The sequence below is a fragment of the Oncorhynchus mykiss genome, chromosome 8, assembly GCF_057628025.1.
Source record: "Oncorhynchus mykiss isolate SJ-2025 chromosome 8, ASM5762802v1, whole genome shotgun sequence".
Taxonomy (NCBI): domain Eukaryota; kingdom Metazoa; phylum Chordata; class Actinopteri; order Salmoniformes; family Salmonidae; genus Oncorhynchus; species Oncorhynchus mykiss.
In genome coordinates this window covers 62,763,762-62,780,582 of record NC_143029.1, presented here as the reverse complement: position 1 = coordinate 62,780,582, position 16,821 = coordinate 62,763,762, and the positions used below count along the sequence as shown (strand labels likewise).

The window sequence follows — 16,821 nt, the reverse complement described above, 5'->3', positions numbered from 1 at the left end:
AAGCACACCCTCCATAATGTTGGTCAGACGGAAAGAAATTAGTAAAATAATTGCATTGTTATTCTGATCATTAGTATGATATTTCTATGCCATACTGCAGCCACTCATTCAGTGCTTTTGTGGGCCCCACTCACTACACTATCTCTGGCCGGCACATCACTGTGTGCAGCATGGAGGAGCTTCCAGTACCTTTCTGCGGGCCCTGTCACTTTCAGCTAACCAGTCCGCTTTAAGAATCCCTTGCGGCCCTCAGAGGGGCAGAGTTCAGAGGGTTATACATCATCTGTGTTCCAAATGGCACCATATCCCCTGTATAGTGCACTATATAGGAAATAGGGTGCCATTCGGGATGCAAAACTTTCCCTCTCCCACCCCAGAGAGGGACTGTCTTTGGAGCTTGTATCCTGTGCTGGTCCACTAGTGATGATGTCACTAGCTTCCAGCAAGCCCTAGCTCCGCTCTGGGACTGGGCAGTAGTGAGATGTCGAAGGCGTTGAAAGAACTTACGCAGCACGGCCCAGAGTTCTGGGATCAGGTCAAACTGCATGATCTCACAGAGGAGTGGGTAGTATCTGGATGCATGGGCCTTGAACTGAATAATAGAGGGATAAAGGGACGGGATCCAATTAGTTCATTCTCCACAGACATGTGAAGGGAAAATTACAACTAAGTCTTGGTCTCAATTCATCCTTGCATCCCATCTCCACCTTCTCAAACGTATTGGAGGAGAAAGTCCAAGCTCTCTCCCCTTGGACTTTCTTCCCCAATGCAATTTGAGAACGAGGCGAGGAAAGATGAATTGAGAACCTGTCATTGCTGATCTTCACCACCTTGGTGAGGAAGAGATTGGTCCAGGCTTCCCGGTGGCTCTCTGATGTCAGCGTGAGGAAGTAGCCCAGGGCCTCACTACACCCACTGCAATAAGCAGAGAGACATTACAGAAGAGTGTGGCGCTTATTTCCAGACCCCGACCAGTAGAATATTAGTCTGGTGGAACCCAGCCTGATCTCAGTGTAACTCACTTTAAATGAAATGAGAGCGCAGCAGTCAGTCTGATTGACCAGGCAAGCAAAACACAGGTTCTTGCCTCCGTCTGTACTACCGGTAACCACTCCTGTCCACAATGATGGACTAAATGGTGCTGAACAGGATGCGTTTTACTGTTTTAACACAAGTCAATAGCACAATGTCCTCTAGCTAAGTTCTTACTTGAGCAGTCGCCTCTGCACCTGTTCTCAGGCTGCCTTGCAGCTGTCATCTGTGTACATGCGGAACAGGATGCGGAGGCCACAGGCCAGACTTAGTCTCCTGCTTCAACAGGTTTGGTTTGGACTTCCCCTTGAAACCTGAATAACACACACACATGCTGTGAGACAGCTGCTGTTGTATGTTAGTTCGTCAGTAAGCCATTCAAATGTCACTGTTTACTAATTCCACAACATCAGACATAAGACAAGAATTCCATGTAGAATCCCATATAGAATAGTAATTTATAGTATCTCTGTCATAAGAGGTCATGATTATAGCTTGCGACGGTAGTTAGCCTAGCGGTTAAGTGTGTTGGAAGTGAAAAATCTGTCGATGTGCCCTTGAGCAAGGCACTTAACCCTACATTGCTCCTGTAAGTCGCTCTGGATAAGAGAGCTGCTAAATGACAAATGAAATGGGATGATCAGTTGAAGGTACAGGGGGTTCTTAGTCACCCACCTGCCTTCCACAGGACAGTCCTCTGCTCGTTGTTGGAGTTGAAGGCCTTGGCAAAGCGGTGGGACTCTAGCAGACAGTCCAGCAGTTTGAAGAGCTGATCTGAGGTCAGATAGCGGTACATTCCCTTGTCCTGGGCCTTCAACAAGACGTCTGCATCTACTGGGTCTCTCTGTGGAGGTTGACAACACCACAATGCTCAGTGATAACCAAATGTTAGTCAGACATCCTGATTGTTTTATTTATTTTACCCTTATTTTATCAGGTAAGTTAACTGAGAACACATTCTCATTTACAGCAACGACCCGGGGAATAGTTACAGGGAAGAGGAGGGTGGGGGGATGAATGAGCCAATTGTAAGCTGGGGATGATTAGGTGGCCATGATGGTATTAGGGCCAGATTGGGAATTTAGCCAGGGCACCAGGGTTAACACCCCTACTCTTACGATAAGTGCCATTGGATCTTTAGTGACCAGAGAGTCAGGACACCCGTTTAACGTCCCATCCGAAAGACGGCACCCTATACAGGTCAATGTCCCCAATCACTACCCTGGGGCATTGGGATATTTACTTATTTTAGACCAGAGGAAAGAGTGTCTCCTACTGGCCCTCCAACACCACTTCCAGCAGCATCTGGTCTCCCATCCAGGGACCGACCAGGACCAAGGATTCACAACTTTTTTTGTCGTTGTTTGTAATAACATTGACAGCCCATCGCCAAATATGATTTATCATAAGATACATTTTGCCCTTACTGTTGTTCTTTTCAGTTATTGAAACTGTGTGAATTGAGTACAAACTCCATGGTTACCTGTGCAGCAGCCAGGTTCTCTGCATCCTCCTTCCTGCTGCTGGCGGGGTAGAAGACCACGTTGTCTATGGTCTGGATCAGCTCCAGCTGCACCAGAGTTATACTTAAACTACATCTTTAATAAGATTTGCAGTAGCATTTGACTTTCAACAATTCACTATCTATAATGAACCATTGAGAGTGACTACAGAAAAATACAATGGTCTTTTATAGCCAAGATACACCCCTCTCAACTTACATGACGAACCACAGATCTTAGGAACTCTTCACAAAGGGACTTTTACTTGAGAAAGGAGTATCCCTTAGCCAGATAGCATTTGCTATAAATTATCGCTCAGTTTGGTCTCTAAAACGAGGTTCTAATCTCGTTCCTGGTACTTCATAGTACAAAAATTATACCTCATCCAAGGCATAACTCAATTGTCAACTCTAGATACTCCCATCTCAAGTAAACTCCCTCTTGACCCCACTCCTGGACAAGCTCACTGAGGGGAGTGAGCCTCTAGGTCATACACTATCCCAGGATAAGTGTAAGATCAGAGAGGACATACAATGTTTCCAGACACTGCCATACACCTCCCCCCAATGGGAAAATGTGGAAGTGACTGGCACACAGACATTTTGGAGACAAGTAATTGGTTCCCCATTAATCACGCCATCCCTTCACATGGTTTAAGAATATGTAAAGACACATTCACATATGAAGACAATGTTCCATTCTGTTCTCTTCCCTTTCTGATATTCCGCATAGCACCAGGGACATGTGAAAGACAAGCCTGACCTCTCCCCTCTCTGGGCCCCAAGTGACTGAGCCCCAGCTGAGGGAATAGTGAAACTGCCAACACTATAGTCCAAAAGGATACATTCTAATGACAAGTATCTCACATAAGCATATTATGCAAATAAAACATCTTAATTATCTATGTTACCCAACTAATTCTGATTCATCCGCCACAATGGCCAGGGTCACCATTGTCCAGCGTCCCTGGAGCAATTGGGGTTAAGTGCCTTGCTCAAGAGTACAGCAACAGAATAAAAATGTTTCACCTTTTCGGCTCCAGGAATCAAACCAGCAACGTTCTAACCGAGGCTACTTGCCACCCCTACACATAATTGGATAAAAATGTACAGTTAGGATAAAATGTAACTGATACCGACATTTTCTCCATCTGCAAAAGTGAGCGTTTTTATGGTCTTATGGGGAGAGGAGGCATTATACAGGATAAAGATTTATTGCGTAATAAAACTGGAGAGGGGAAACAACATATTGAATAAATTCCACTCTATCAGCCTACCTGCCAACAGCAACGACGACACTCTGGGAGCTTGTCTCTCCAATGGACTCCTGAATACTGGCTATCTGTTTACGGTCCACATTACCTCCAACTGCAAGACAAACAACGTGTAATGAGAAAAAGATGATGGTTCACGTTTCAAGCAAACCCCTTAGTCAAACAATGACACATAACACTATATATATATATATATATGTTAAGAAAATATCAAACAATTATCCATGATATGACATTATCACTAAGATAAACACTGACATACACATACAGTAAAACTAGCCATTGTGACAGTAGCCTAAAAGGTATCTAATCCAACAGCCTGGGTGCATCCCAAAATAGCCCCCAAGTATTCCCAATATTGACCAAAGCTCTATGGGGTTAGGGTGGAATAGGGAAAAGTGTGCCATTTGGAAAGTAGACTATTAATGAAAAGGAGAGAGGACTCACCCAGTCCCATGTACTCTGAGCTGTCTGAGGCCTGCTCTCTCAGGCTGGCCAGGAGGCCCCCTTTGGCCGGGACCGTCCTGAGATGTAACGGGCCTACACCCCCGTCCCGATCAGCTGGGCCAGCTCCAACTGACTGATACACTTCAAGATCTGTGGAGAACAGAGAACAGAGGATAACCTTTCAGATGGGATTTTAATGGAGGGTTACTATACTAATCATCCTTTATTTAGCTATTGAGTCAAGTTCTCTTTTACGATCCTGGTTGATAAAAACAATGTACAGGGAGCAACGCCGACCTAAGTCATTGAGGATATTCTCTTCTATAATAACATCCTGGTTGGTCCGAAATATTGAAACACGGTGACTGTACTATGTAAGACGATAATATGGAAGAGATTCTAACCTCATGCCAGGAGTTGCCCAGGTAGTTTCCGTCAGTGTGGGCGACAGTGATGAGGGTCTTGATGGTGTCGATGTTCTTCTGCTTCATCTCAGAGATACCACAGCTGGCTGTGAGCAGGGTGAACCGTGCCAGGGCCTGGACGTACGCATCACGCTCCAGTTGGATGGTGAAGATGCAGGCTATCCTGACGGCACAGCGGATCCCCTCCAGACACAGAGAGGCTACCTCAGTGTCACCACAGTCCTGAAGACCCACGCTGAACTCTGCTAAGAACGGGGTCTATGCCAACTGGGGAAAACCTTGAACATAGGTCTGACGTGGTCTAGGCGGGTTACCTTGAACATAGGTCTGACGTGGTCTCGGCGGGTTACCTTGAACATAGGTCTGACGTGGTCTAGGGGGGTTACCTTGAACATAGGTCTGACGTGGTCTCGGCGGGTTACCTTGAACATAGGTCTGACGTGGTCTAGGCGGGATACCTTGAACATAGGTCTGACGTGGTCTAGGCGGGATACCTTGAACATAGGTCTGACGTGGTCTCGGCGGGTTACCTTGAACATAGGTCTGACGTGGTCTAGGCGGGATACCTTGAACATAGGTCTGACGTGGTCTAGGCGGGATACCTTGAACATAGGTCTGACGTGGTCTAGGCGGGTTACCTTGAACATGGCTCTGACGTGGTCTTTGGCGGGTTACCTTGAACATGGGTCTGACGTGGTCTCGGCGGGTTACCTTGAACATAGGTCTGACGTGGTCTCGGCGGGTTACCTTGAACATAGGTCTGACGTGGTCTCGCCGGGATACCTTGAACATAGGTCTGACGTGGTCTAGGGGGGTTACCTTGAACATAGGTCTGACGTGGTCTCGGCGGGTTACCTTGAACATAGGTCTGACGTGGTCTCGGCGGGATACCTTGAACATAGGTCTAACGTGGTCTAGGCGGGTTACCTTGAACATAGGTCTGACGTGGTCTCGGCGGGTTACCTTGAACATAGGTCTGACGTGGTCTAGGCGGGTTACCTTGAACATAGGTCTGACGTGGTCTAGGCGGGATACCTTGAACATAGGTCTGACGTGGTCTAGGCGGGATACCTTGAACATAGGTCTGACGTGGTCTAGGCGGGTTACCTTGAACATGGCTCTGACGTGGTCTTTGGCGGGTTACCTTGAACATGGGTCTGACGTGGTCTCGGCGGGTTACCTTGAACATGCGTCTGACGTGGTCTAGGCGGGTTACCTTGAACATGGGTCTGACGGGGTCTAGGCGGGTTAGCTTGAACATAGGTCTGACGTGGTCTAGGCGGGTTACCTTGAACATAGGTCTGACATGGTCTCGGCGGGTTACCTTGAACATAGGTCTGACGTGGTCTCGGCGGGATACCTTGAACATAGGTCTAACGTGGTCTAGGCGGGTTACCTTGAACATAGGTCTGACGTGGTCTCGGCGGGTTACCTTGAACATAGGTCTGACGTGGTCTAGGCGGGTTACCTTGAACATAGGTCTGACGTGGTCTAGGCGGGATACCTTGAACATAGGTCTGACGTGGTCTAGGCGGGATACCTTGAACATAGGTCTGACGTGGTCTAGGCGGGTTACCTTGAACATGGCTCTGACGTGGTCTTTGGCGGGTTACCTTGAACATGGGTCTGACGTGGTCTAGGCGGGTTACCTTGAACATGGGTCTGACGGGGTCTAGGCGGGTTACCTTGAACATGGGTCTGACGTGGTCTAGGCGGGTTACCTTGAACATGGGTCTGACGTGGTCTAGGCGGGTTACCTTGAACATAGGTCTGACGTGGTTTAGGCGCGTGGCGCTGGTGAAGGGAGCCTGGACGTGGCTGACTGCCTCCATCAGGGCCTTGGCTGTCTTACGATCTGCTCCATCTCTACGGGGGAGGGCTCGAAACAGACAGACACTCAGTGAGCATGCTCTCACACGCAAACACACACCCACTGTACACAGTGTCAACACCTAACCACACAAGACAATAATGTTGATGCCATCACTGTGCCTCTGAGGACAGACTAGCTTTGAGTCCATGTAGTATGCTTGTTTCCTTCTTGACCCTTGTAATTTTGTCCACCAGCAACAGAAAAGAGACTTGCTTTGTTTGCTGGATTTGTGGGTGATTTTCTTTGCGTCGTTCATGGCTATTTTCTTCCTGCGATTTCGTTGTAAATGCCTGACAGCTACTCCTCAGGGAAATCTTTGCTGTCGTTGATTCCTCGATTCATCTTGATGTATTGCTCTTTCGTCATTTTATTCTTCACCTGGAAGGGGGGGGGGGAGTCAAAATAATGTTTAGGTCACAGAAAAAAGCCGTGTCTGAGTGACTTACTTGTGGACTGTGAAGGTCTGTTGTCAACATAATGATTGAATAAGCCAGGACGTATCTGCAGTTTGCCTGAAGGATTAGAGAAACAAGTCCAATGTCATAACATCTACTGTGCAATAACATAACTGTCAACATCATCCATTAACCCACACCATCTGGTCTGTCTAGTGAGATGCCAGAGAGACACTCACCCTTGGTTACATTCTAAATATCTGGCCACAAATTTCTCCATTAGTCGATCGATCTCCTGGGCCTCTCCGGGCAGACGGAAGCCCTCCAGGAACAGACGCAGAGCCGAGACAAAGTCCTTGCCTTGGAAATCCATCTGGTCAACGTAGGCGTACATCACCTCTTTATTAATGAACTTCCCCACCTGAGTCTGGAAAGCAAAGTCCATACAGAGGAACTTCAACATGCACATAAACAATGAAAATATAGTGTACACTGTATATTCAATATATTTGTGGACAAGAAAAAGTGAGAACAACAAAAGTTTGACATTTAACAAAATGAAAAAATATCTCAGATTAAGACAGATCTTTTAGGGGCAGTTTCCCCAGACATATTGAGCTTGATGTTTTGTCCAGGATGTGGCTTCATACGTGTCTGGTAAGCTGCCCCCTGAAGGCTAACAGGCAGTGAATCCCATTGCATGTTATGTAGTTCCAGCAGGTCCTTACAGAATCTAGCCTCTCCTCCTGATGCAGAAACTGAGCTAGGTCCTCCAGCATGCCTTGCTCCTGTAGATACTGGATGCCCCTCTTTGGCTTCTTGTTGAACCTGCACAGGAAGAGAGAGCGGGGGAAATGTCACATCTGTATGACACAGGCACATTTGAGAGCACAAATTCTGCTCGGTCACTTTTCACCGACTGAGAAGAATGACTGATCTACAAATCCTAATGATTAGTTATTTAGGATGCAAGTGAAAGCTGTTCTGACATTACTTCCAGTCTCCCACACACTTACAAGTGAATGCCTTGCTCGATGATCTCCTTCTGCCACTTGAGCACCTCGATGGCTCTGCGTTGTCCGTTCCTGACATGAGGGTGCTGTAGGAGCCGATGCCCGAGGAGGCATTGGAGTCCAGGGAGTTTATTGGTTGATACTCTCTGGGGGCATGGTGCTCTCACTGGGCTCCTGCTCCACGGGCTTCTCCTGACCTACAGAGGTGAGGGTGGCACGTAGGGACATCCCATAATGTCAAGAATTACCCTTCCCTTTATAAAACCCCGTCAGAGGTCTCAGGGGCTCACTACGAGGTCTGCTGCTGAAAGACAACTAGTGCGCACTTCAGGTTGGCAAACACAGGGCCACACAACAAACTGAAGAGTCGTTACTTGACTATCAGTTTTGCTAAAACTGACATTCAAGATAAACCTCAGTCTCTAACTAACTGGAACCATGAGTCTAAGAATAGATTTGATGCTTTACCTGCTCTTCCTTGGAACAACAAAGACAGAGAGCAAAGCAGATCCAGATCAGCAATGGAACATGTTGTGATAAACACAAATATAATTGAGTCTGAGCTGCAGAGAGATGTCAGATGTGTAGTTAAGAGATATGGGTGGAAGCAGGGCCGTCGCGTCTCAGTGGGTTTGTGGGTCATTAAGAAGCCCCTAGGCTACTGCAGTAGTTATGAATGAGGATGACTTGGTCTCAGGGGAAACGCATTATTTATTCAACAGTAGGTAGTATTGTAGGTAAGTGGTATCTTACCTAGACTGGTCTGAGAGTTGGGGTTCACAGACTGATCATTGCTCCACTCCACCATACACTTGAGGATAGACACTAGACACTCCAGACCCCTTTTCCTCAAGCTCAGCTCCTACAACAAATAAACACATTTAAAATGGTCACACAACAGAAAAGGAGATGTATGGAAGGTGAGTGTCCATTGGAAGCATCTCTTACCTGAGCAGGTGTGGTGCCAAGCTCATGCCCCACTCTGCCCTGTGCCATCTTAGACAGGTAATTGACCAGCCTCTCAAATATATTAGCAGCGTTCAGGTCACAGTCGTAGCTGACATACATATATTGAAGTGGGAGAGGAGGGTGAGGAAGATGGAGAGCGAGAAGACCTCGGGGACTGAGGAGGCGCCGTTCTTAGACAGCGCCACACACAGGTACTGCTTGATGGCGTCGACGCAACATCTCTTTGGTCTTGAAGACGGGCCCAGCGTTCTGCAGGATGGACAGCAGCAGCTGGATGGACAGCACCTTGGAGCGTAGCTCGTGTGATTGACAGAGACAACGTTTCCTTGACGCATCCCAAATGCCTTATTATGCATTTTAATACTCATCACGAGCATATGTGACATCTTTACAATGTCATAAAATCCTCTTCTAATGATCTGGACTAACAGACAGTTGACAATGTTATGCATAGACATCCCATACTATACGCCTTAGACATAATAAAGCCTCAAAACAAGTTACAATATGTACCCACGCCCTTTAAGGGCTACCAAGAGATTCAATCACAGTCAACTCCTATGGCCATAGCCTACCGGTCTATTCATACAGTGATTCATAGTGACAGGGTATCAAGGAGAGTTTACTTAGGATCAGAGGGTCCATCAGACAGAGGCTTCATGGAGAGTTTGCAGAGGGAGCGAAACACTAAGAAGGCGTCCTTCTGGAGGATATGGGAGAACTTAGCAACAGGGGAGGAACCACTCGTAGCTCCAGATTCCTAGAAAAGGAAATGCACAGATGCTTCTGATATTAAACACACAAAATCATGTTCATATATACAAAATGTACATTAGTACGCCAAATCAGATGCCACTCTAGTACTTGGATTTATCAACTAATCTGTTAATACTCCATAGACAGTATTTGAATCCCAAATGGCACCCTATTCCCTATTTAGTGCACTACTTTTGACCAGGGCCATAGGTAGTGCACTATATAGGGAATAGGGTGCTATTTGGGAAGCTATCAATGGCATTCTATGTAGGGGAGCAGTGTGGGTGGGCACCTGAGTGTCGTTGGAGGAGACAGAGAGCCTGTCGTCCGCCAGTGAGGGAGTGAAGGCAGCATATATGGGCGTGCCAGGGATACCGTCGGCATGGACGTTCTCTGTGTCGCTGCCCAGCTCGCCCTCCTCCTCCCCCACCACCGGGACTGGCACATCGTCTACACACTCTGTAGCGCTGCACACACTCTCCCTACATTCTACACACACACGCAGGCATGCGGGAACACACACACAGGGACATCAGCAAAAGAGCTAAAGATTGTCTCAGAAAACAACAGTGGGGCTAAAAATGAATTAGAACGTAAGAATTTATATTTCTTCCTAGCGCAACAAGAACAACTTTCAAGGCACTACAGTGAGTCCAATGTTCTACAGACAAGACAGGACATACTATATTGGAGTATAAAAGAAACTGATGTGTTACCTCCAACAACTTTATTGACAACTTCCTGCAGCATGGTCTGGACCACCTCTTGAGCTTGCTCCTCATAGTTGACTGGTTCTTCCTCTACAAGCCCTTCAGCATCTTGCTGGAACAAACCTAGAGAGATTTAAATGCACTTTACCATGCTTTCCTATGGTGACTTTGAAGTCAAATTGACACAGACGGAGTTGCTATGTAATAAACCATTGCACATAACTCCTTTGTGAGATCTTCCATTTAATGTATCCCTCCACTATGAGTACAAAACATATTCAACTGCAGAGGTTTTCATTTTCATTTCATTATGAATCCCAATAAAGGACCTCTGCCTTGTAGAGTTTAACTGCCTCTGGTCAGGCCAAGAAGTCTAGAATTCAGACATTAGTAGTATCCTTGGCTTGTCTCCTGTTTCTGTAGCGTGAGGAGGCTTGATGTACAAGTACATCAACGGACAGAACGCTCGTCTACCGCACGGCCTTACCCCCCAATCCATCTCCTTAATGCCGAGTGCCAAGCAGACACACATCGGGGCCCCATTTGTTACAGTCTTTGTTATGACTCAGCCGGAGATCAAACTCCCAACCCTGTAATCTCAGGGTGGACACTAATCACAAGGCCACTGAGTTGGTCGGTCACACACACACACACAAAATATATTTTGATTTGTTTAACAATTTTTTGTTACTACATGATTCCATGTGTTATTTCATAGTTTTGATGTCACTATTCTACAGTGTAGAAAATAGTAAAAATAAAGAAAAGCCCTTGAATGAGTAGGTGTGTCCAAACTTTTGACTGGTACTGTATATAATAAAACACCTTCCTAATATCGTGTTGCACCCCCGCCCTCAGAAGAGCAATTTGTCGGGTCATGGACTATACAAGGTGTCAAAGGCGTTCTACAGGGAAGCTAGCCCATGTTGACTCCAATGCTTCCCACAGTTGTGTCAAGTTGGCTGGATGTCCTTTGGGTGGTGGACCATTCTTGATACACATGGGAAACTGTTGAGCGTGAAAAACCCAGTAGCTTTGCAGTTCTTACCACAAACTGTGGCGCCTGGCACCTACTACCATACCCCGTTCAAAGGCACTTAGATCTTTCTTCTTGCCCATTCACCCTCTAAATGGCACACAAACACAATCCATGTCTCAGTCCTTCTTTAACCGGTCTGCTCCCCTTCATCTACACTGATTGAAGTGGATTTAACAAGTGACATCAATAAGGGATCATAGCTTTCACATGGATTCACCTGGTCAGTCTTTGTCATGGAAAGAGCAGGTGTTAATATTTTGTAGACTCAGTGTATATTTATACATTGCCTATTCTTAATTAAGTGCACTACTTCTGACTAGGGCCCATTTGGCTCTGTTCAAAAGTAGTGCATTATCAAGGGAATAGGGTGCCATTTGGGACTCAGCCCTTGACTTCGGCTGGACGTTTTATTACCTCCTTCCATCCATTTAAGAGCTCTATTAACATGGCAGACCTCTCTCTCAGCAGAGAATAGGAATACTGACTCACACACATGGATTTTACAGACAGTGATATGTATGAAGCTTGCTTAATCAAATGCAATGACTCAGTGAAATATGCAACAATGACTTCCAGAGAGACATACAGAAAAGGACTTATTCTCACTTTGAGTGAGAGTGAGTGACAAAAAGAGAGAGATACTTACCCTGTGCAGCAGCTGCAGTAGCCAGGTCTGCCTCAGTCAGCTCGTTTTCAGCACTGCAGAACACAGAGACATTTTCTGGCTCCGGGTCATCTTGGGCATTTTGATCAGGCACCCGGGAGGTCACCACCTGAGGTGTGGGTGAGGAGGTATGCTGCTCCTGTTTAGGGGAGGCAGAGGGCTGAGGTGAGGCTGTGTGGGGCTCCTGGTTCTGTTGGGGGGAGGCATGAGGTTTCTGGTCGGGGGGGGGGGTGAAGTGAAGTGCGGGGCCTTGGTGCTGGTGGGGGGATGAAGGAAGCTCCTGCCTCTGTTGGCTGCTTGGTGACTGCTGCAGATGCTGCTGTCTCAGACGCTCCTTCTCGATCTGTCTGGCCTCCTGGAACTGTACGCAGAGACACGGACACAGACGGAAACACACACAGACACAGACATCATCGTAATGCCTACTTGAAAATCCTAGCCCTAGATTGTACGAAACATAACCATAGGCCAAACAATTTTGGACCATGCACTGTCAAGCCAAGCACAAAAACAATCTACAGCACTGGCATCATTAGAATTTTGTCATGGTATCAGGTATTTTGTCTTCGGCAACCAACACCATGTTGGTAGCAAAGATTTAGTATGGTAACATGCACACAATAATGTGATTATTGTGGATAGTCAGATTAACATAATAATTTCATTATTACATTTACACATCTGAAATCAGGCTGCTGATGGCACTCTGTTAAATGCAGAAAATTCCCAATCAAACTAAACGTTCTACCACAGCGATCATGTTATTTTTGGGATGCATACTTGATTCGGGGGTTCGGACATATTATTTTGTACGTGCAAACTACCTTTAAGACGCATCCATTCAGATGTTCCGAACTCACTTCACTCACGTTAAAGAGAGAGGAAATAGAATTACCAGAATGGGGGGGAAAAGGCCCTCAGACTACTGACATTTTACTGGAACAATAATGGATACAGTTAACATGGCCACCAGTCCACCCATCATGGCAAATTGACTTGAATGGGGATTCTTGTTCTAGCAATTTGTTTGTGACACATAGAGTCAGAGGGGGGGGGGGGGGCAGAAACAGAGAGAGAGAGAGAGAGAGAGAGAGAGAGAGAGAGAGAGAGAGAGAGCGCTTACTGCTTGGTTCTCCATGCGAGCAAAGATAACAATTAGCATCTGTGTGAGCATGGCCTTGGCCGTGGTCTGGTTGATGAGGTTCTTGCTGGCCAGGTAGATGTTGAAGCAGGTCCTGACTGCCTGCAGCACCGTTCCCTCGTGGATCTCGTTGTGCTGAGAAGTCACCACTGTCAGCAGAGCCTGCAGAGGGACAGCATCCACAGAACTAGAATGCTTTACTCCTATGGGTACACTTAAAATGGCTGCCAGCAGACCCATTCTGGCATCATTGACTTGAATGGAGACACCCATTCAACTTATTATATTTCTATGGCACCAAACTAACAGTCACTACTACTCACAGTAAACAAGATACTGTAGGTTTTGTGACTGAACCCAAAACATTGTAAAATCATGAGATTGTCATTATTAAAATGAAACCCTGCAGAAGTTTGTACAATTTCATCTCATTTTAAATAATGGATATCATTAACAAAATCAATTATGGGTGCCTCCTGTCCCTGAAAATGCCCCCTGTCCCTGATTTTGATGCCATTGCTTAGTGGGCAGTAATATTGAACACTCAAACACAACAACAGAGGACTATATCCACTATGTATGTGCCAGCTGTTAGATCTACTAGTTTGGCACAACCCTGAGAGAATGGGCCTGAACACAACATTGATGTGTGTTATCTGCTCAGTGGTTAGATGACAGACAGACAGACAGGCCAACAGGGCCAGTCATACCAGACACAGGATTAACACTGGGGAGGAGAGGAGAGGCAGGCTGGGGCTGGTCTGTCTGTCACACAGACAGGAGAGGAGAGGAGAGGCAGGCTGGGGCTGGTCTGTCTGTCACACAGACAGGAGGAGAGGAGAGGCAGGCTGGGGCTGGTCTGTCTGTCACACAGACAGGAGGAGAGGAGAGGCAGGCTGGGGCTGGTCTGTCTGTCACACAGACTAGAGGAGCGGAGAGGCAGGCTGGGGATGGTCTGTCTGTCACACAGACAGGAGGAGAGGAGAGGCAGGCTGGGGCTGGTCTGTCTGTCACACAGACTAGAGGAGAGGAGAGGAGAGGCAGGCTGGGGCTGGTCTGTCTGTCACACAGACTAGAGGAGAGGAGAGGCAGGCTGGGGATGGTATGTCTGTCACACAGACAGGAGGAGAGGAGAGGCAGGCTGGGGCTGGTCTGTCTGTCACACAGACAGGAGGAGAGGAGAGGCAGGCTGGGGATGGTCTGTCTGTCACACAGACAGGAGGAGAGGAGAGGCAGGCTGGGGATGGTCTGTCTGTCACACAGACAGGAGGAGAGCTCATAGACCACACACCTTTATAATCTGCAGCTGAACACCTTCGTCTGTCTGAGGCCCTTGAAAGCAGCCACATATGGTCTCGATGATTCTATCGATTAACCTCTTTCCAGGTGTAGTGTTGTCTGGAGCGTTTCCAGTGAGGTGACCATAAGCAATGAGTTTCTGGAGAAACAAAAATGAGGATAAACCTTACTTTAACTACGATACAATAATCCAGAAAAATACTGTAGAACTTTAATAACTGCCATTTGCCAAGATTAGACATACAGTTGAAGTGTGAAGTTTACATATACTTAGGTTGGAGTCATTAAAACTTGTTATTTCCACCACTCCACAAATGTCTTGTTAACAAACTATAGTTTTGGCAAGTTGGTTAGGACATCTATTTTGTCCATGACTCAAGGAATTTGTCCAAAAAGTGTTTACAGCCAGTTTATTTCACTGTATCACAATTCCAGTGGGTCAGAAGTTTACAAACACTAAGTTGACTGTGCCTTTAAACAACTTGGAAAATTCCAGAAAAGGATGTCATGGCTTTAGAAGCTTCTGATAGGCTAATTGACATCATTTGAGTCAATTGGAGGTGTACCTGTGGATGTATTTCAAGGCCTGCCTTCAAACTCTGTGGCTCTTTGCCACGGCCTCAGAAAAAAATTGTACACCTCCACAAGTCTGGTTCATCCTTGGGAGTAATTTTAAAACACCTGAAGGTACCACGTTCATCTGTACAAACAATAGTATGCAAGTATAAACACCATAAACATAAAGATCGTACTTTTTGGAGAAATGTCCTCTGGTCTGATGAAACAAAAATATAACTGTTTGGCCATAATGACCATCGTTATGTTTGGAGGAAAAGGGTGAGGCTTGCAAGCCGAAGAACACCATCCCAACCGTGAAGCATGAGGGTGTTAGCATCATGTTGTGGGGGTGCTTTGCTGCAGGAGGGACTGGTGCACTTCACAAAATAGATGGCATCATGAGGCAGGAAAATTATGTGGATATATTGAAGCAACATCTCAAGACATCAGTCAGGAAGTTAAAGCTTGGTCACAAATGTCTCTTCCAAATGGGCAAGGACCCCAAGCATACTTCCGAAGTAGTGGCAAAATGGACAACAAAGTCAAGGTATTGGAGTGGCCATCACAAAGCCTTGACCTCAATCCTATAGACAATTTGACGGCAGAACTGAAAAAGTGTGTGCGAGCAAGGAGGCCTACAAACCTGACTCAGTTACACCAGCTCTGTCAGGAGGAATGGGCCAAAATTCACCCAACTTATTGTGGGAAGCTTGTGGAAGTGTTCCCGAAACGTTTGACCCAAGTTAAAAAATGTAAAGGCAATGCTACCAAATACTAATTGAGTGTATATAAACTTCTGACCCACTGGGAATGTGATGAAAGAAGTAAAAGCTGAAATAAATCACTCTCTCCTATTATTCTGACTTTTCATATTCTTAAAATAAAGTGGTGATCCTAACTGACCTAAAACAGGGGATTTTTACTCAGATTAAATGTCAGGAATTGTGAAAATCTGAGTTTAAATGTATTTGGCTAAGGTGTATGTAAACTTCTGACTTCAACTGTATGTTTACTGAACTTGTGTGTGTGTGTGTGTAGTGTTACCTGCTACTGACCTGTAAACAATCTAGAGATGTGATGACGATGCGAGGACATTTGGACTGGCAGGCTAACTCAAATGGCAGGAAGTACTTGTCTGCTTCTATGACGGTATCCTTGGACTTGACCGGTGGTAGAGCACTGGAATCAGCATTGTTGTCTCCAGGAGGGGGACTGAGGGGGAATACAGAGTGACAGCTAAATGGTTAAAACATTAGGCTAAACAAACGTGTCTGAGCAATTCAACCATCTCATATGAAACGTTTGTGGCTTGGCAATGGCCAACTGCCCCCAATAGTCCTCAATGCTGCAGTCATATTGATGCTCCTGAGGTCCTCTGTAAACATCAGCATTGCTGTGGTTCATTCAGGTAGGCAGCTGGAAGTGGAGTTGCGTGCAGTCTGCAGAGAAGGTTAGAGAGGTCGGGAGGAGGTCAGGAGAGGAGTACCAGTGTCGGCATTGTGGACACTGTCACAAACACACTTGGTGCATTCCGATTCTCTACACTTCTCCCGAAGTGTGCACTTGAACACTGCCTCCAATGGAAAAATGGTGGAAACTCCCAACAGCCAAAGCTTACAGCAACCCAATGCTTTCAAATCCATGAGGGGGAGTGAACAAGTGCACCCCTCGGGAGAACGGTAGAGAATCAGGATGTAGCCATTGTCAGTTAGCTGGGGGATACTG

General features: G+C 46.4%; 1 pseudogene across 1 annotated transcript; it reads right to left on the bottom strand.

Annotated features, from left to right (window-relative positions):
- Positions 1-546: 546 nt before the first annotated feature.
- Positions 547-16,340, bottom strand: LOC110530950 (brefeldin A-inhibited guanine nucleotide-exchange protein 1-like; annotated as a pseudogene). Its single transcript, XR_016482758.1, has 22 exons — positions 16,152-16,340; positions 14,531-14,677; positions 13,222-13,401; positions 12,081-12,459; positions 10,332-10,518; positions 9,978-10,167; positions 9,556-9,689; positions 8,909-9,017; positions 8,714-8,822; positions 7,964-8,157; positions 7,676-7,775; positions 7,187-7,374; positions 6,999-7,104; positions 6,682-6,930; positions 6,437-6,534; positions 4,659-4,946; positions 4,255-4,404; positions 3,811-3,901; positions 2,516-2,630; positions 1,708-1,876; positions 1,210-1,346; positions 547-915 (listed from the first exon to the last, which is right to left on the bottom strand). The product of XR_016482758.1 is annotated as a brefeldin A-inhibited guanine nucleotide-exchange protein 1-like (transcript).
- Positions 16,341-16,821: the final 481 nt, after the last annotated feature.